This window comes from Symphalangus syndactylus, chromosome 21 (genome assembly GCF_028878055.3).
Source record: "Symphalangus syndactylus isolate Jambi chromosome 21, NHGRI_mSymSyn1-v2.1_pri, whole genome shotgun sequence".
NCBI lineage: Eukaryota > Metazoa > Chordata > Mammalia > Primates > Hylobatidae > Symphalangus > Symphalangus syndactylus.
The window spans coordinates 53,613,106-53,635,067 of NC_072443.2; the positions used below are offsets into that span (position 1 = coordinate 53,613,106).

A 21,962-nucleotide genomic window follows, 5' to 3' on the forward strand; every position below is an offset into this window, starting at 1 on the left:
CAGCAATAAGTTGTACATTTCAGTATAACTGAGGGAGTACAACTGGAATGTTCATAGCACAAAGAAATGATGAATGCTTGAGGTAATGGATATCTCATTTACCCTGATGTAATTATTACGCATTGTATACTTGTACCAAAATATCTCATGCACCCTACAAATATATACACCTACTATGTATTCACAAAATTAAAAATTAAAAAAATTTTTTTAAATAGCATTTGATAAAATTCAGTATTTGCTGAATATAACAACTTTTATTCCAATGTCCTTAATCAAAAAGGCTCATAGCAAATTGTTGAAATCATTCCTTTTAAGATGAGCAACAAGACAAGGATGCCTGTTATCAACACTTCCATTCAACACTGTACTGGAGATCTCTGCCAGAATAAGGCAAGACAAAAACATAAGCATTGGAAAGAAAAAGATAAGACTGTCATTAAATCATAGATAACATAAAAATCTAAATGAATTTATTAGAATTCGTAAGAGCAAGATTGTTAAAAAAAATCTATAAACAAAATCATTTACATTTCTATACACCAGTGAGAGAAAATAAAATTTCAATAAGATATTTACAAATCGCATCATAGAACATAAAACACTGGGAAATAAAGATGTGCTTAATTTTTGCAGAAAAAAAATCAAAGAAAATTTAAATAAATTGAAAGATTTTTCCATGATGGATCGGAAGACTCAATATGATGAAGAGATCAATTCTCTCTAAATTGATTCATTTAAGTATTTGCAATTCCAACTCTGAAAAGTCAGCAGTCAGCAGGTTTTTGTTTCTATATGTGTATAACCCTAACAAGTTAATTTAAAAATTCAGAATGGGCACAGTGGCTCACAACTGCTTGAGCCCAGGAGTTCCAGACCAGTCTGGGCAACATAGCAAGAACCCATCTCTACAATACTAAATAAGTAAATAAATAACTGGGTATGGTGGCGCACAGCTGTAGTCCTAGCTACTTGGAAGGCTGAGGTGGGAGGACTGCTTGAGCCCAAGAGTGAGGCTGCAGTGAGCTACAACCCTGTTGTTGTACTATAGCTTGGGCGACAGTGTGATGTTGATATTAAGTGTCAACTTGATTGGATTGAAGGATGTAAAGTATTATTCCTGGGTGTGTTTGTGAGGGTGTTGCCAAACGAGATTAACATTTGAGTCAGTGGACTAGGAGAGGCAGACCCACCCTCAATCTGGGTAAGCACCATCTAGTTAGCTGCCAGCCCAGCTAGGATAAAAGCAGACAGAGGAACATGGAAGGACTAGACTGGCTATGTCTTCTGGCCTCCATCTTTCTCCTGTGCTGGATGCTTCCTGCCCTCGAACATCAAACTCCAAGTTTTTCAGCTTTCAGACTCTTGGATCTATACCAGTGGCTTGCCAGGGACTCTCGGGCCTTTGGCCACTAGTCACTGAAGGCTGCACTGCTGGCCTCCCTACTTTTGAGGTTTTGGGACTCGGACTGGCTTCCTTGCTCCTCAGCTTGCAGATGGCCTATTGTGGGACTTCACCTTGTGATCATGTGAATCAATACTCCTTAATAAACTTCCTTGCATATACACCTCTATCCTTTTAGTCCTGCCCCTCTAGAGAGCCCTAATACAGACCCTGTCTCAAAAAAAAAAAAAAAAAAAGTAAAATAAATAAACATTTGTATTGAAGATCCTTGGACCAAGAGTATTCAAGACACTCTTAAAGATGAAGAATAAAGTTAGGGAAACTCAATCTTATTATAAATCCTCATCTCATATTCAAATGTCAATTCCAGGAGGCCCAAAGGCCTAAAGCCAAAACTTTAAAACTTTTGGAAGACAATTTAAGAATTACAACCATGAGAGGACAGGAACGGTGGCTCATGCCTGTAATCCCAGCACTTTGAGAGGTGGATTGCTTGATTGAGCTTAGCAGTTCGAGACCAGCTGGGCAACATGGCAAGACCCTATCTCTAGTAAAAATTCAAAAAATGTGCTGGGCATGGTGGGTACCTGTGGTCCCAGCCACTTGGGAGGCTTAGGTGGAACAATTGCTTGAGCCCAGTGGGGTGGATGGTGTAGTTAAATATCACCACTGCACCACACTCCAGCCTGGATGACAGAGTGAGACCTCATCTCAAAAAAAAAAAAAAAAAAAAAAAAGAATTATGATCATGACGGTTTCTGAAACAAGATACAGACAGTGCAAACCATGAAAGAAATGATTAATAAATATAAAATATCACAGAGTGAAAAGACAAGCTATAAGAGAAAAGATATTTGTGGCCGGGCGCAGTGGCTCACGCCTATGATCCCAGCACTTTGGGAGGCCAAGGTGGGTGGACTGTCTGAAGTCAGGAGTTCAAGACCAAACTGGCCAGGATGGCACAACTCCGTCTCTACTAAAAATACAAAAAACTAGCCAAGTGTGGTGGCGCATGTCTATAATCCCAGCTACTCGGGAGGCTGAGGCAGGAGAACTGCTTGAACCTGGGAGGCAGAGGTTGCAGTGAGCTGAGACCGTGCCACTGTACTCCAGCCTGGGCAACAGAGTGAGACTCCATCTCAAAAAAAAAAAAAAGAAAGATCTTTGCAAAGCATACAACTAACAAGCAGGTAGCAACACAAATATATAAAAATTCTTACTAATTAATGAGAAAAAACAAACCAAAACAAAAATAGGTTTAAGAACATACTTTCTTAAGTGAGGAGGCACAAACAGTCCATAAAATACAAAAGCATGCTCAATGTCATTAATGAGGAAATGTAAATGAAAACCACACTGAGCAATAATTTCATAGCCACCTGATGGGCAAAAACCTAAAGAGATCACACCATGTGTTAGCAAGAATATGAAACATCAGTAACTCTTATCCATCCAGTGCTGATGGGAACAGACAGTGTATAATTACTTTGGAAACAGTTTGGCATTATTAATGTTGAACATGTACATCCCCTACAATCAAGTGTTCCCCCATTAGCTCTATATACCCTAAAAGAAGCTCCTGCACAAATGAACCAGAAGACATGTACAGGAATGTCTCCTGAAGCACTATTCCTAATATCACTCTCATCCTGTCACCCCACAAAAGGACAGATGAACAATCCAAATGTCCACAAGCAATAGAATCAATACTTGATGGTATATTCATATAATAGAAAACTATTCCTAGTGAAAATAAATCAACTTGGAGATTCATTTATCAACATGGATAAATCTCAAAAACAATGCTGAACAAAAGATACAAGCCATAGAGAAGAATACCTATAAAATAATTACTTTTAAAGTTTAAAATAAAAAAATATGTATCATTTAGGAATATACATATAGGTGGTAAAAGTCATGGATGAAAGCAAAAGAAAAAAAAGGTTCAAGAAAATTCAGCACAATGGTGATACGCTGTTACTAAAGAATAAGAGAAAGCAAACATTACAGCTAATTCAAGTTCCCTCTCTCTGCTCCTTTTTCCCTATCTTCAGAGGACCCTCCCCACCTCTATCCAATCCATATGCACATCTGAGAGCCATGGGCTTGAACCCCAACAGATAATTTATTCAATTTCACAGGAAAATGCAGTTAGACTTATCTACTTACTTGAAAATTGATGTTTACATCCCTGAAATTTGACATACCAGATACATACCAAATACTACAACTCGGGAGGGTTTGAGTGCTTTTGTTAGTGATTGTTTGGAAACAACTGACACTCAGACTTGCTCAAGTGAAAAGATTTGTTGAAAGGATACTCACAGAACCCAATCTCAGTATGTACAACCAGGCTATATGGGAACTAGGGAACTGTCAAGCAGCTTCTCTCTCCATCTCTTTCTGGGGCCACATGGTCCCAGAAACACCTCTTTGCTTTCTTCTGAGAGTCTGGTTACTCTGCAGGTTTTCTCTAAAGACAAGCTTTCCTGGTTTCCATGTTCCCTAACAATTTGAACTTACATATGGTATCAACTCAAGCCCTGATCCTATATGATCTTACAACTTCAGTGTCCAGTGCCACCTATTGCTAAACCATGTGATGAGTAGACAAGTTTTTTAACCCTCACCTGTGCCCTAGCCCTATAATTATGAAAAATTACAGTACCACTTCATAGGCTTTGTGTTTTTTTTTGTTTTTTTGTTTTTTTTTGAGATGGGGTGTCATTCTGTTGCCCACGCTGGAGTGCAGTGGCGCGATCTCGGCTCACTGCAGCCTTGACATTCTGGGCTCAAGCGATCCTCTCACCTCAGTCTCTCGAGTAGCTGGGACCACAGGTACGTGCCACCACGCCCGGCTAATATTTTGTATTTTTAGCAAAGACGGGATTTCACCCTGTTAGCCAGGGTGGTCTTGATCTCCTGACCTTGTGATCCGCTCGCCTCGGCCTTCCAAAGTGCTAGGATTACAGGCGTGAGCCACCGCGCCCGGCCTAACTTTTTAATTTTTTCAGAGACAAGGTTTCACCATATTGTCTGGTCTGGTCTTGAACTTCTGGGCTCAGGATTATCTGTCTGCCTCAGCCTCCCAAAGTGCTGGGATTACAAGTGTGAGCCATCGTGCCCTGTGGCTTTATGTTAAGACTAAATAGGATGATACATGTACAGTGTTTAGCAGTGCCAAGGCACAAAGTTTAATAGCTATTATTGTTACTATGGTATGACCTGTTGCAAAGTTAGTTCTATAATGTGAATCTGATTCTATAAAATTGTCAATAGAGACATGATGCCAGTGTAACAGTAGAAATCAGTCTGATTCACAAGTGATAGCTCCCAATTCCTTAATGCTTTGTATCACACCAAGGAATAGCCACAGAATGCAAAGTATACTGGCCAGAAAGCTACAGGGAACTGTGTCACACATGATGCCTATTCAACCAGGTTCTTCATCTTTTCTCAGTCTGGCCATGTGCTGTCTTGAAAATGCTCATTGCATGGTTCCCCTCCATCTTTATGCATTTCTCCCAAAGCTTTATGCATTTATGCAATTACCCAGCATCGTTAACCTTTCTTCACAACCCCTGCCATAAAGCTACCTTCACTTCATTTTTAAGATGAAATCTTGTACTTACTCTGTTTATTAGGAATTTAACATGTTTTGTTAACTGGGTATTTAACTAGTATTTTTATTAGGATTGTTATTATTTTTGTTAGTTCTCTGGTCTATTCCAAGCCCTATTTTTCCATATGGCTTTCTGATTTTTAGTGGGTAGAAGTACGAGATTTTTCAGAAATGCATGTATAACATAATAGTAGAAGCACTTGCTTTCCAATTCTTAAGAGTAAGAATTTTAGGCTGGGCACAACAGCTCACACCTATAATCCTAGCACTTTGGGAGGCTGAGGCAGGAGAAAGGCTTGAGGGCAGGAGTTCGAGAGCAGCCTGGACAACATAGTGAGATCCTATCTCTACCCAAAAAAAAAAATTTTTTTTTTTTAATTAGCTGGTGTGGTGGTGCACACCTGTAATCCTAGCTCCTTGGAAGGCTGAGGTGGGAGGACTGCTTGAGCCCAGCAGTTCAAGGTTACAGTGAGCTGTGATCATGCCTCTGCTCTTCAGCCTAGGTGACAGAGTGAGACCCTGTTCCCTAACACCCCCAACCCCAACGCCAGAAAAGAGTAGGAATCTTAACAACTCAGCCCATGAGGTATAAAACCAAGAAAGCCAGGGTTCACGTAGTATATAATATGGCCACCTAAGGAAATTCTACAGTAGGGACTATGGGTGGCAATGGTTTTAAAATAGGGAACCACCCCAAATTTGCCCACCATCAAGGAAGAGAGCTTGGTCTGTCAGGGCAGGAACTGACTGTGGCAGTTTGCATTATCGGTAGGCTTGTGATTCAACCCCCAAAGATAGGTCATTCTCTTGCTGAAAACTCTCCAATACCTCCTCAAAATATATTTTATGTGAAATAAAATACAAACTCTTGACCATGGCCTATAATACCCAGAACGATCTGGCCGTACCTCCCACTCTGACCGCATCTCCTATCACCTTCTTCCTCCCTCCCTGCACTGCTGCCACACAGGACTCTTCATTATTCCTTTATTCCTTTATTGTACCAAGCATGCTCCTCCATTTCTTCCCTGTCTGAAGTGTTCCTTACCTCTGTAACCGCCACCCCCAGACACTCACACAAATAATTCTCTCACTTCATTCAGGTTTCTGTTTAAATGTTGCCCTCTGAAAAAAATCTCCCTGAATGTGCTTAGACAGTAATTCCTGTCACTTTCGATCCCTTCCCTTTTCTTTATAGCATTTACTGCTCTCTTCACATTTTATTTTTGTTTAGATGTTTATTGTCTGTCTCCTGATAGAATAAAAGCTTCATGTGAACAGAATATTTAACTTGAAAACTGTAACAATGCCTAGTACACAGTAAGCACTCCTTAAACAGCTGCTGAATGGATACGTTAATGAAATATTTCTGGAATACCTTGCAGTCCATCAATGAACAATTTCAATTTGGTTTACTAATAGTAGTACTTTCCCTGAATTCCAGTTAAGTATAGAAAATACTCATGTATTTGTCTCTATCCCTTTACCAAGCCACATTAAACAATGAGTAAAGGAACAAAAACAAAAATGTACAAACCCACGAGGACAAAAAGAATAGTCAAGGAGATGTAGTGGATCACAGATGCTGACATACTTTTGGAGGATGGAAAGCAGATGATGAAGTGGAAACTAATTTAGGAAAATGGACAAAGCCCCAAGTGACTATGGGGGGATATTAATGAGAAGCAAGCTGATTTTCACCCCAGAACCTTGAAAAGGCTCAGCCCCTGGTCCCACAGAAACCTGGGTTGAGAAGCAGGCCCTAAACCAGAGGACTGGCTGAATGTGGTACAGCCAGGTAAACTCACCATCACCACCACCTCTCATACCACTGCAGAACAAAGGAGGTATAGTCTGTGGATAACTTGAACCAAAGAGTGAACCGAAGAGGTCCCAGACCCTGAGACATCAAACACATCTTCATATGAAGGAGGGCGGCCCTGTTCTTCGGTTTTCACAGAAGTAAACCAAGTGAAAGTATAAGCATTGCAAAGTGAACCTCCAACCCCCATGCTGCCAACCCTATCCCCTGTGCCATAGTTTTAAAACAAGCAAGGACAAAAAGACTGGCAACAAGACAAGTGGTACCCTGCAGATAGTAAACTGAAGAATTTCTGCTGGAAAAAACTGAATGGCCCCAGAAAGGAAACCTATGGACGAACAGTCCTCAACTTACAGTGGTTCAACTTACTTTATGATGGTACAAAAGCAATACACATTCAGTAGAAACTGTGCTTTAAATACCTAGATGACCATTCTGTTTTTGGCTTTCAGAACAGTATTTAATACTAGTATGTTACATGAGCTATTCAACAGTTTATTATAAAATAGACTTCGTGTTACATGATTTTGCCCAACTGTAGGCTAATATAAGTGTTCTGAGCATGTGTAAGGGATGTTAGACTAAGCTATAATGTTCCATAGGTTAGGTGATTCAACAGATTTTCAAGCTATAATGAGTTTATTGGGGCATAACCCCACTGCAAGTTAAGGAACATTTGTACCGAAGTTTAGGGTGTGGGTGCTTATCCAATCAATCCACAGTAAAATCAAGCTAGCTGATGAGGCTTACACATGTACAAAAACACTTTTTTGGGGTTTTTGTTTTCAGTTTTAAGTCCTTCATTCTTTTTTTTTAATGTTTTTATTTCTTGTGTCACCCAGGCTGGAGTCCAGTGGCATGATCATAGTTCCCTGCAGCTGAGCTAAAGTCTGTTATTATTCTTTTTTTTTTTTTTTTTGAGACAGAGTCTCACTCTGTCACTCAGGCTGGAGTGCAGTGGTACAATCTCAGCTGACTGGAACCTCCGTCTCCCGGGTTCAAGCAATTCTTGTGCCTCAGCCTTCTGAGTAGCTGGGACTACAGGCACACACCACCATGCCCAGCTAATATTTTGTATTTTAGTAGAGACGGGGTTTCGCCACGTTGCCCAGGCTGGTTTTTAACTCCTGAGCTCAGGCAATCCGCCCACCTCGGCCTCCCAAAGTGCTAGGATTATATGCATGAGCCATTTTGCCCGGCTACATTACTCTTAAATATGGACCAACAATGAGGATCATTAGCCATTTGAGGAAAGCTTCCACAGGAAAGAAAGGAACTAAAAGAAACAAAAATGAATTTGGATAAAAGCAACTATGTAAGAAAGAAGAAAACTAAACAGAATAAAAAACTGCAATTAACACTCTCAGAGGATTACAACAAGCTACTGTACCCATGAAGAAAAGTTGCTATAAAAATAAATGGAGAAAGAGTTCCCAAAATTAAAAATAAGATATCAAAAATGAAAATAAAATTGAAGAAGCAATAACAGCCAGAGCTGAAAGCCATCTGCCACAATGTATTACTTTCTATGTGCTATGCTTTACATGCAGTAAATCATTTAATTCTCACAATAATCCTCTAAAATGAATTCAATAATTAATCCTACAGTTGGAGAAACTAGCACAAAGACATTAAGTAACACACTCAAGCACTAGTCAGTGATGAAGACAGATTCTAAGTCAGGAAATCTCACTAAAAGTAGAAGCTGGAGGCAGATGGAAACACAAGAGAAAATGAGAGGAAATGAAAGGATTAGTTCAAGAGACCCAGAATCCAACTAATTAGTTGTTCTGAAAAGAGACTAGAAAAAAACTGAGGGAAGAAATTAACTAAGAACTAGCATAAAACAATTTCCCAGAACAGGAGGACATGAACTTTGACTGAAAGAACCCTCTGAATGCACAGTATCATTTATGAAAAAATATATATATCAGGGGACATGACTGTGTATTTCAGAACAGAATAGAAAAGATCTTAACAACCAGATTGGGAGGGAGAGGAAGAGAGGTCACTCATGTAGATAAGGAATGACAATGGCACTGACTATTATACACAAAAGCAACACTAGAAAATGGAAGACAATAAAATGATGCCTTCAAAATTCTGAGGTAAAATTATTTTCAACTTAGATTTCTATTCCTCGTCAAACTATCAATTAGCCATTTACATGTAAATAAAAATATGTTCAGACATATAAGATTTTTGAAAATCACCTCTGATGCACCCTTTCCTAGGAAGCTAATACAGGACGCTGTCCATCAAAAAAAAAAAAAAAAAAAAGAAAGGAAGGAAGGAAGACAGACTCAAGAAAACAAAGAATCCAAACAAGAAAGAAGTACAGGATGACAGCCGTGCACAGTAAGTTCAAAGAGCAATCAGTAGGGACTAGAGCAGGAGGTCAGAGGCTTTTAGAAGGAGTGTTTTCACAGGAGAAAAAGGAAACTAGAAATTCTTCTGATTTGTATAGAAAATAGTATCTGGAGAGTTTTACAACTATGTTGGAGACACTAGGAAGTATCTGTAATAGTATCATAATTATATAACACAGAACACCGATTTATACAAACAGGATATAATTTTATTGGGAGGGAAGAGATGTGAGAGTATGTGGCACTGAACGAACACTAAAGTCTCTTCATCTAATGGGAATAAAAGTGGGGGCATTATTACAAATGTTAACAGAAATAAGAAAAGATTACAAACTAGTACTATGAACAATTATACACTGACACACTGGATAGCCTAGATGAAACGGACAAATTCTCAGAAACACACAACCTACCAGGATTGCATCATGAAGGAACAGAAAATCTGGGCTGGGTGTGGTGGCTCATGCCTGTAATCCCAGCACTTTGGAAGGTGGAGGTGGGAAGATTGCCTGAGCCCAGGAGTTCGAGATCAGCCCGGACAACATGGCGAAACCCTGTCTCTAAAAAAATAAAATAAAATAAAAATTATATTAAAAAAAAAAGAAACAAAATCCAAATAGACCAATAACGAGTAAGAAGATAGAATAAGTAATCAAAAACTTTCCAAAAAAGAAAAGTCCTGGACCACATGGCTTCACTGCTAAATTCTACCAAGCATTTAAAGAAGAATTAACACCAATCCTTCTTAAACTCTTCTAGAAACACTGAAGAGGAGGGAACATTCCCAAACTCCCATGAGGCCAGTATTATCACAGTGATACCAAGCCAAAGACACCAAAAGAAAACTATAAACTATTCTCTTTCCTGCGGACACTGGTACAAAAATCCTCAACAAAATACTAGCAAACTGAATTCAGCAGCATATTAAAAAATACAAACCATTACCAAGAGAGGTTTGTCCAAGAAATGCAGGAGTGGTTCAACATATGAACACTGATCAATGTAAAGTACCTCTCATTGAGAGAATGAATGGAAAAAAACACATGATCCTCTGAACTGATGGAAAAAAGAACTTGACAAAATTCAATAGCCTTTCATGATTAAAACATGTAACAAAATAGGAATAGAAGGAAATTACCTCAACATAACAAAGGCCACATATGAAAACCACCTGTTTCATCAATGAGCTAACACCACACTCATTGATAGAAGATTGAATACTTTTCCTCTAAGATAAGGAACAAGACAAGAATGGCTACTTTTGCCACTTGTACTAGAAGTCCTAGCCAAGGCAATTAGTCAAGAAAAATAAAAGGTATCCATAGAGGAAAGAAAGAAGTAAAATTATCCCTTATTCACAGACGACAGAACCTTGTATGTAAAACTCTAAAGATGACCAAAAACTTTTAGAATAAAACAAATTCAGCAAAACTGCATGTTATTACACATAAGAATCAGTAACATTTCTGTACACTAACAATGCACATCCCAAAAGGGAAGTTAAGAAAACAATTCCACTTACAATACCATAAAAAAGAATAAAATGTTCAGGATTAAATTTAACCAAGAAGCAAAATTCTTAGAACATTTTTTTTTTCTGAGACAGAGTCTCGCTCTGTCGCCCAGGCTGGAGTGCAGTGGCGCAATCTCGGCTCACTGCAAGCTCTGCTCCCCGGGTTCACGCCATTCTCCTGCCTCAGCCTCTCCGAGTAGCTGGGACTACAGGTGCCCGCCACCACGCCCGGCTAATTTTTTTTTTTGTATTTTTAGTAGAGACGGGGTTTCACAGTGGTCTCGATCTCCTGACCTCGTGATCCTCCCGCCTCGGCCTCCCAAAGTGCTGGGATTACAAGCGTGAGCCACCGTGCCCGGCTAAAACATTTAAGTATACGCTTAAAACGTAAGTATACACTGGTTGGACGCAGCGGCTCACACCTGTAATCCCAGCACTTTGGGAGGCCAAGGTGGGCAGATCACTTGAGGTCAGGAGTTTAAGACCAGCCTGGCTAACATGGTGAAACCCTGTCTCTAGTAAAAATACAAAAATTAGCTGGGCATGGTGGCACATACCTGTAATCCCAGCTACTTGGGAGGCTGAGGCAGGAGAATTACTTGAACCTGGGAAGTGGAGGTTGCAGTGAGCCTAGATTGTACCACTGCACTCCAGCCTGGGTGACAGAGTGAAACTCCATCTCGAAAAAAAAAAAAACCAACAAAAAAACCATAAGTATACACTGAAAACTATAAAACACCATGGAAAGAAATTAAAGACAACATAAATAAATGGAAAAACATCCTGTGTTCATGGATTGAAAGACTTAATATTGTTATGATGTCAATACTATCCAAAGCCATCTACAAACTCAGTGTAATCCCTATCAAAACCCCAATGATGTATTTTACAGAAATAGAAAAATCCATTAACCTTCATATGGAATCTCAAGGGACCCTGAACAACTAGACCAACCTTGAATAAGAACAAAGTTAGATATCTCGTACTTCCCAATTTCAAAACTTACTACAAAGCTACAGTAATCCAAACAGTGTGTTACTGGCATAAAGAGAGACATATAAACAAATAGAGAGCCTGAACCGTGAGGACATTATGCTAAGTGAAATAGACCAGTCACAAAAAGACAGGTTCTGTATAATTCTTACAGTAGTTATCAATAGTCAAATTCATAGAAAGTAGAAGAGCAGTTGTCAGGGTGGGGGAAGGGGGCATTGGGGAGTTGCTGTTTAGTAAGTATAGAGTTTCAGTTTTAGCAAGATGAAAAAACTGTGAAGATCTGTTGTACAACAGTATGAATATACTTAAACTACTGAACTGTATACAGAGACGGTCTCTGACTTGATGATCTGACTTATAATTTTTTGACTTTATGATTGGTTTACTGGAGTACAAAATGCATTTCAGACTTCTGATGTTTTTGACTTGTGATGGGCTTACCTGGATGCAGCTCCACTGTGAACCAAGGAACATTCGTACTTAAAAATGGTTAAGATAGTAAATTTTATGTTATGTGGTTTTACCAATATTAGAGGAAAAAAAAAAAAGGAGAGCCAGAAATAAATCCGTGAATATATGTCAAATTATTGTTGACAAGGATGCCAAGACCATTCAATGAAGAAAGGACAGTCTTTTTAACAAATGGTTCTGAGACAACTAGATATTCACATGCAAAATAATGAAGTCAGACTCCTTATACAATACCATAAAACTGGATCATAGACCTAAACTCTAAAATTTACTCTAAAATTTAGTACTAAATGTAGAGCTAAAACTCTAAAATTATAAGGAGCCATGCACGGTGGCTAATGCCTGTAATCCTGGCACTTTGGGAGGCCAAGGTGGGAAAACTGCTTGAGCCCAGGAGTTCAAGACCAGCCTGGGCAGCATAGCAAGACCTTGTCTAAAAAAAAAAAATTTTTTTTTTTAATTAGCCTGGCATGGTAGTGTACACCTGTAGTCCCAGCAGTACTCAGGAGGCTGAGGCGGGAGAACTGCTTGAGCCCAGGAGGTCTATGCTGGATTAAGCTGTTTGTGCCAATGCATTCCAGCCTGGGTGACAGAGCAAGACCCTGCTAAAAAAAAAATCATAGAGGAAAATCTTCATGACATTGGACTTGGCAATAATTGCTTGATTATGACACTAAAAGTACAAGCAACAAAAGAAAAAACAAATTAAACTTCATCAAAATTAAAACTTTTTTACATCAAAGGACACTATCAAGAGAATGGAAAGGCAGCCCACAGAATGGAAGTACTTGCAAATAATGTATCTGTGATATGGTTTGGATCTGTGTCGCCAACCAATCTCATGTTGAACTATAATCCCCAGTGCTGGAGGTGGGGCCTGATGGGAGGTGATTGGATCATGGGGATGGAGTTCTCATGAATGGTTTAAGACCATCCTCTTGGTGCTGTTTTCATGATAGTGAGTGAGTTACCATGAGATCTGGTTGTTTAAAAGTGTGTAGCACCTCCCCCCACTCTCTTGGTCCTGCCCCTGCCATGTAAGACACCTGCTCCTGCTTTGTCTGCCACCATGAGTAAAGCTCTCTGAGGCCTCCCCAAAAGCAGATGCTGCCATGCTCTCTGTACAGCCTGTGGAATTGTGAGCCAATTAAACCTCTCTTCATTATAAATTACCCAGTCTCAGGTATTCCTTTATAGCAATGCAAGAATGGACTACTACAATCTAATAAGGGCTTAATATCCAGAATATATAAAGAATTCCTATGACTCAATGACAAAAAAACCCTCAAACTACCCAATTAAAAAGTAGGAAAGTACTTGAATAGACGTTCTCCAAAAATATATGAATGGCCAACTAGCATATGAAAAGCTGCTCAGCCTGGTGCACTGGCTCATGCCTGTAATCCAGCACTTTGGGAGCCCCAGCCGGGTGGATCACTTGAGGTTAGGAGTTTGAGACCAACCTGGCCATCATGGTGAAACTCTGTCTCTACTAAAAACACAAAAATCGGCCAGGTGTGGTGGTGTGCGCCTGTAATCCCAGCTATTCAGGTGGCTGAGACATGGGAATCTCTGGAACCCAGGAGGCGGAGGTTGCAGTGAGCCGAAATGATGCCACTGCACTCCAGCCTGTGTGACAGAATGAGATACTGTCTCAAAAAAAAAAAAAAAAAAAAAAGTGAGAGAGAGAGAGGGAATGAGAACTTTTTTCCTTAATTAAAAGAAATTTATGGCTGGGCACGGTGGCTCATGCCTGTAATCCCAGCACTTTGGGAGGCCGAAGCAGGTGGATCACCTGAAGTCAGGAGTTCGAGACCAGCCTGACCAACATGGGGATGCCCCATCTCTACTAAAACTACAAAAATCAGCCAGGTGTGGTGGCGCATGCCTGTAATCCCAGCTACTCGGGAGGCTGAGGCAGGAGAATCGCTTGAACCCGGGAGGCAGAGGTTGCAGTGAGCCGAGATCATGCCATTGCACTCCAGCCTGGGCAACAAGAGTGAAACTCTGTCTCAAAAAAAAAAAAAAAAGAAAAAGAAAAAAGAAATTTAGGTAAATTAATTTTTTAATGTGAACAACAACAAAAAAAGAAAAGCTGTTCAACATCACTAATCATTAGGGAAGTGCAAGTCAAAACCACAATCAAATATCACTTTACATCCATTAGGGTGGCTTTTATCAAAAAACAAAACAACAAATAATGTGTTGTTGAGGATGTGGAGAAACTGGAACCCTTGTGCACTGCTGATAAGAATGTAACATGGTTGCAGCCGCTGTGGAAAACAATATAGTAGTTTCTCAAAAATCAAATGTAGAAACCATAAGATCCAGCAATTCCACTTCTGGGTATACAGATGCTCCTTATGATGAGGTTATGTCCTGATAAACCACTGTAAGTTGAAAATGTCATTAAGTCAAAAATGCATGTAAGACTAGGCATGGTGGCTTATGCCTGTAATTCCAGCACTTTGGGAGGCCAAGGCAGGTAGATCACCTGGGGTCAGGAGTTTGAGACCAGCCTGGCCAACATGGTGAAACCCCATCTCTACTAAAAATACAAAAATTAGCAGGGTATGATGGTAGGCGCCTGTAATCCCAGCTACTCGGGAGGCTGAGGCAGGAGAATTGCTTGAACCTGGGAGGCAAAGGTTGCAGTGAGCCAAGATTGCGCCACTGCACTCCAGCCTGGGCGCAGAGCAAGACTCCGCCTCAAAAAAATAAAGAATAAAAAAATGCATTTAATACACTTAGCCTATCAAACAGCATGGCTTAGCTGAATTTATCTTACATGCTCAGAACACGCACACTAGCATACAGCTGAACAAAATTATCTAACACAAAGCTTATAATGAATTGTTGAATTTCTCATGTAATTAAATACTGTACTGAAAATGAAAAACAGAATGGTTGTATAGGTACTTGAAGTATGGCTTCTACCAAATGCATATGGCTTTTGCACCATTGCAAAGTTAAAAAATTGTAAGTTGAACCATCATAAGTTGAGTACCAACTGTATACCCAAAATAAATGAAAGCAGGGACTCAAGATACTTGTATGCCTACGTTCACAGCAGCATTCCTCAAAGCCAAGAGGCAGAAGCAACCCACATGCCCACTGACAGATGAACAGATAAAATGTGATACATAAGTAGAATATTAGTCTTAAAAAGGAAGGAAACTCTGACATATACTGTAACATATGACACATGCTACAACATGGATTAACCTTGAGGACATTATACTAAGTGAAATAAGCCCAGTAACAAATGACAATTACATGATTCTACTTATATAAGGTACCTGGAGAAGTCAAATTCAGAAACACAGAAAGAATGGTGGTTGCCAAAGGCTATGGGAATGAGGGGAATGGTAGCTGGTGCTACATGGATACCGAGTTTCAGTCTGGAAAGAAGAAAAAGTTCTAAAGATGGATGGTGGTGATGGTTACAGAACAATGTGACCAATAGCTAATGCCAAAGAACTCCACACTTTAGTTAAAATGGTAAATTTTATATTTTACCACAATTAAAAACAAAACAAAAAAAGAATTCGTTATCACCCCCCCACCCCCCACCCCCGAAAAAAGATAATATCTAAGCCCAATAAATCAAGAATTAGAAATAGTGGGGTAAAGACATTTTTTAAAGCATGAAGTTAAACACCAGAAGAAATAAAATTTAGAGGAGGCTTGGTGATAAAAAGAGTGGTTCAGAAACCTGCTGTTTTCTGCTTTAAGCCTAATATTGTATTGGTCAACTTTTAAATGTATGTATATGTACTACTTTGACAAGAAAATGAAAATTTAAACATCCAGTTGGAGGGCAGGATTAATCAAATTCAGTCCTAGTGAGTTAGGCATTCCAGGACATTGAAAACCCAACTTTGCTTTTTCCTCCTTGAGGACACGGCCTTGCCAATACTGCATTTCGTTCAAGAACTGGGAGAGCTCTATGTTTTTAAACATTCCCTTACATGGAAATGTTAGTTTTCTGCAATAATGATGTAAATCCGGTTGATAAAAAGAATAAAGAGGTCATAAGAATTTGGCTATTTTCTCAGCCATGGCAGGCCTTATTTGATGGCTGACAGCCCCTTACATAGCCCAGGGATCAGGGAAAAGAGTTGTAAAGCCACCTCACTTCTATTGCATAAACATACATGAAACTTACAGTTTAGGTGTATGAGTGATTTCTTTCTGCCAATCAGTAAGCACTCAAAATACTTCAGCAAGTTAACTCCTAAATTTCTCCTGACTCAAAATACAGAGTTTAAAAAGTATCTTTATTGGTCGGGCATGGTGGCTCACGCCTGTAATCCCAGCACTTTGGGAGGCCAAGGTGGGTGGATCACAAGGTCAGGAGTTTGAGACTAGCCTGGCCAACACAGTGAAACCCCATCTCTGCTAAAAATACAAAAATTAGCCGGGTGTGGTGGCACGTGCCTGTAGTCCCAGCTAACTCAGGAGGCTAAGGCGGGAAAATTGCTTGAACGGAAGTGGTTGTTGCAGTGAGCCGAGACCACACCACTGCACTCCAGCCTGGGTGACAGAGTGAGACTCTGTTTCAAAATAAAATAAAAAAAAAGATTCTTTAGGCAATGAAGAAATACATAGTATATGTATCTATATGTCTGCTTTAAATTTCCAGTTACAGAGGGAAATCTTAAATGCTTAAAAAATACTGAAGCCCCTTTAGAAAATTTCATTCCTTTAATATATGAAAAGCAAAATTAATTCCAGTGTTAGACATGATTCAAGCTCTCACTGCTTTGGTTACCAATTATCATCTGCCACCTTATCTCTCCCATTCTCAGCTATTCCTTTTTCTAAAAAATGAACCACATTGTTTTTTAAAATCAAGTTTCACAGTCATTTCATTGTTAATGGACATTTGGCTGACATTCCCACCAGCAACGTATGAGGTTTCCAATTTTTCCACTTCCTTTCCAGTGTTTACTATCTGATTTTTATATTCTAGCCATTCTAGTGGATGTGAAATAGTATCTCACTGTGGTTTTTAACGAAAATTAATGAAACAGAAAATAGAAAAACAATAGAGACAATCAAACCAAAAAGCTGGTCTGTTGAAAAAAAAATCTAGTTGACAAACGTTTAGTTAGACTGACCAAGAAAAAGAGGGCAGACTCAAATTACTAGAATCACAAATGAAAGAGGATAAATTACCACTGACCTTACAGAAATAAAAAGGATTATAAAGGAATGCTATGAAAAACTGTACACCAACAAATTAGATAACTTAGATGAAATGAACAAAGTCCCAAAAAGACAAATTACTGAAACTGACTCAAGAAGAAATGGACAATATGAACAGACCTGTAACAAGTAAAGACTGAATTAGTAATCCAAAAATTACCTGAAAAGAAAAGGCCAGGCCCAGATAGCTTCTCCGCTAATTCTACAAGATTTTTAAAGAAAAGTTAATACCAATTCTTTATAAACAATTCCAAAAAACAGAGAGGTCACACAGCTTTCAAGTGGCAGGGCCAGGATTTAAATCTAGGCAATCTGGCTCCAGATCTACACTGTTGACCACTATATTCAACTGTCTCTCTGAATTACTAAATTTGAGCACATTATAGGACATCAAGTTATTTCGTATCACCCAACTTTTGTAGTTTACCTTGGTATTTGCCACTTAGATGGTCTATGGAGAAAAAAGCTGAATGGGGACTCTAGATAACATCATTTACATAATCCACAATGTTGCTGTATTTCATGGAGCAAAAATGCATGGCACTTACTAAAGCTCATTTCTAGAACGACTTATTTTAGAGACAGGTTCTCACTCTGTCGTCCAGGCTGGAGTGCAGTGGTATGATCATAGCTCATTGTAGTCTTCAACTCGTGGGATCAAGTGATCCTCCAACCTCAGCCTCCAGAGTAGCTGAGACCATAGGAAGGCGCCACCACGTCCAGCTAAATTTTTTGATTGTTTCTAATAGAGACGAGGATTTAAACCCCAATCTGTCTGATCTCACAGCTCACAATCTCACTCGATAGAGTCTCTTTCTACCAAGATCCTGTCTTTCCTATTCAACTAGTGTAGCCTATCTCAGGCTTATCCCGTTAAGAGAGCTCTGGGAGAGCAAAAGCCCTGTCCTATTATCCACCAGCATATCCTCCCTGGCCTACGGGAAGGGAACGGGTATGCTCCTTCATTATCTGCTGATTGAGTAAACAATTATCCAAAACTGACTGTAATTATCTCTCAGTTTGGATACTTTATTCCCACTCCATTACTGCTTACCATTAAAATGATGAAGTGTAGGCCCTCTTACTCATTTAGCTAATCAAATATCATACATAGTTATTATATGCAGTTTAAAATTACTAAGCTCAAAAATTCAAAGGACGCAAATACATACTTATTCCTTAAAATAACACTAAGGGGCCAGGCATGGTGGCTCATGCCTATAATCCCAGCACTTTGGGAGGCTGAGGCAGGCAGATTACCTGAGGTCAGGAGTCCAGGACCAGCCTGCCTGGCCAACAAGGTGAAACCCTGTCTCTACTAAAAATATAAAAAATTAGCCAGGCATGGTGCCCCACGCCTGTAATCCCAGCTACTCAGGAGGCTGAGGCAGGAGAATAGCTTGAACCCAGGAGGCGGAGGTTGCGGTGAGCTGAGATCATGCCATTGCACTCCACAGCTTGGGCAACAAGGGCGAAACTCCGTCTCAAAAACAAACAAACAAACAGACAAACAAACAAAAAAACAAAAAAACCCAGCAAGGAAATCTAGGAAATATTTTAAACAGGAGGATTGTTTTTGCACTCAAAATTGAGACTGCCTTTCATTATTTTGAGTCTCTAAAAATGCTTTTTTTTTTTTTTGCCATGGGAAACAACAGTTGTACTAAGTTAATATATGAAATTCTACTGCCTGAAGGAAATAAGGTATTTGGCAGAAAATTTTAGTAGCAAACTTTTTGAATGCACACAAAGAACTTACATTAGCCTATATTAACCTCTTTCCTAAAGAATTAATGATGTTGCCTGATGACTTGTGATATACAAAGAAAAAGAAAGAATGATGACCTCTTAGGGCAGCAATCCATATAGCAGTTTCCAAATCAGCCTCAAGTGGAAACACAAGATATTTGAAAAATTAACAATTATTTTCAAGGTAATTATTCCTATCACAAAATAAAGCAACAAATAAATATGGGAGTCCTCAAATAATGTTGTTTTGTTATAATGTTTATGAGAAAAAAAGTGATTCCAGGCCAGGGCCACAGTCTGTGGGGAGTTTGTATGTTCTCCCCATGTCTGCATGGGTTCTCTGCAGGTATTCTGGCTTCCCCCACCACATGCCAAGGATGTGCATGTGAGATGACTTGGTGTGTCTAAATTATCCCAGTCTGAGTGAGTGTGGGTATGTGTGTGAGTACATCCTCTGACAAGATGGTGTCCTGGCCAGGACTGTTTCTGCCTTGTGCCCTGAGCTTCCAGGACAGGATCCAGCCACCTATCACCCTGAACTGGAATAAGTGGGTTGGGAAATGAATACAAATTATTGTAAAATAAAAATTCATGGCTGGGCATGGTGGCTCACGCCTGTAATCCCAGCACTTTGGGAGGCCAAGGCGGGTGGATCATGAGGTCAGGAGATCGAGACCATCCTGGCTAACACAGTGAAACCCATCTCTACTAAAAATACAAAAAAAAAAAAAAAAAAAAATTAGCTGGGTGTGGTGGCGGGTGCCTGTAGTCCCAGCTACTCGGGAGGCTGAAGCAGGAGAATGGCGTGAACCCAGGAGGCAGAGCTTGTAGTGAGCCGAGATTGCACCACTGCACTCTAGCCTTGGCAACAGAGCGAGACTGTCTCAAAAAAAAAAAAAAAAAGAAAAAAAAAAATCATAAAGTCCACAGTAATCATACCAAATGCATGACAATAAACTATGTAGTAAGAAAGCACTCAGTGAGCCTGTCATACTTGTGATTGACTGCATAGTGGTAGGAGGTACTCCTGACAATTTTTGTTTTGCAAACAATTATTCCTTCATATAATCCACCACCATGACTGCCGTCACTCACTGATTCACCAAAAATTGGGTAAATAATTTTGCTTATATTAGTCTTTAATCTTAAAAGTATGTATAGCTCACGTTTATTTCAATATTTAATATTAGAGCTATTCTGTATCTTTACTTAGAAATTTGATTTTTTTTTTTTGACCAGAAATATGCCATAGGAACTTAACTCTTGATTAGCCTAGGGTAAAACTGGTTTTGTTATACGTGGTTTCACCTAAAGCTGGTTTCCAAGAACCCACTGATAATGTTAAATGAGGACTTGTTGTACAAGCATTTTAATCCCAATACTTCTGTAACTCTGATAGCCCATTCAAAAATATAATAATAAAATATTTGTCAAATCTATTTTCTTTTTCAGTTAATATTAATCATTATTTGCTGGGTGGGGAGGGGGGTAGGTAACTAGTTACACTGTTGCCTTTAAGTTAATGGTTGATCTAAAAATCTGAAAAATCTGCTCACCATTTTTATTGGTTTAAACTGGCATATGTATACTTAGTTTTTGTTTAAAAAAATCCTCTCTTTGAATGTAAATTTGTGTCTGTGCCCTAGAAATATGAGCATTATTAAAAAACGCGACTTTGGGAGGCAGAGGTGGGCGGATCACAAGGTCAGGAGATCCAGACCATTCTGGCTAACACGGTGAAACCCTGTTCCTACTAAAAATACAAAAAATTAGCCGGGCGTGGTGTGGTGGGCGCCTGTAGTCCCAGCTACTCGGGAGGCTGAGGCAGGAGAATGGCGTGAAGCCAGGAAGCAGAGTTTGCAGTGGGCCGAGAGCACGCCACTGCACTTCAGCCTGGGAGACAGCGAGACTCCGTCTCAAAAAATAAAAAATGCGAATCTCAACCTTTTGGCTCCTGGTTGCCGCAGGACCCATGGTTAATTGGAGGAGCTTTGGAAGTGAACAGACCTGTGTCAGCATCTTGTCCTGCTATAGAGTGCCTTTGCCTAATTACTTATTTTTTGAGACTTGGTTTCCTTACCTACTAAATGGGAATACTGACAGTACCAACCTCAGAAAGTTATTGTGAGGATTAAAGCCCTTGCATAGGGCATGGTACAGAATGAATGCCCAACGTATGCAATTAGTGTTGTAGCTTTACTATGCGTTTCATGTCAAGTTGCCTGCACACACCAAGCTACTGAATGCCTATGTCCTTTTACATACGTTTCTGACTTAGGATGCTCTCCCCAGAATCTGCCACGAAGTTCCCCACCCCACTTACTTGGGTCTGACAAATGCTTACTCATAATGGAAGACCCACCTCCAGGATCAAATCCCTCACATGGAATTACACTTCTCCACCTATTTTATAATAACTCCTTAACCAGGCCTCGAGTTCACTAAAGGAACAACCCATGACTCAATCACCCCCATATATCTCAGCACTTAGTACAATCCCTGGTCCATGGCAAATGGTCAATGACTGCTGAATGGACATAATCAGGTCTTCTACTGTTCCATAATATTAACAGGGAATCAAGTGTACAAGAAACGAAGAGACTTGGAATTTAAACTATACCCACAAGGTTCAATAAGAATCCGATTCTACTAGTTTTTGGTTCAAAGTAAAAGTTCAAGTCACCTTATTAAAAGCAGATAGGCCACCCTACTCATGCAAAAAAAAAAAAGTTACAAATAAATGTTCTTGTCATTTTTTTCTCCCATGACAGCACCCTAGGACATATCACATGCTGACCTCCAAG

At 39.6% G+C, this 21,962-nt stretch overlaps 1 protein-coding gene across 15 annotated transcripts in view; it reads right to left on the reverse strand.

Moving 5' to 3' along the window:
• NR2C2 (nuclear receptor subfamily 2 group C member 2) overlaps positions 1 to 21,962 on the reverse strand; it is a 103,373-nt gene that overhangs the window by 66,232 nt on the left and 15,179 nt on the right. Inside the window, exon 1 of one of the 15 annotated variants that reach the window (XM_063630272.1) lies at positions 9,632 to 10,015. The exons of 13 other annotated variants lie outside the window; for them this stretch is intronic. The gene's annotated coding sequence lies outside the window, so the exon portion shown is untranslated. Of the gene's footprint in view, positions 1 to 9,631; positions 10,016 to 21,962 lie in introns of those variants that run through there. One more of the 15 variants, XM_063630274.1, reaches the window with a different exon arrangement.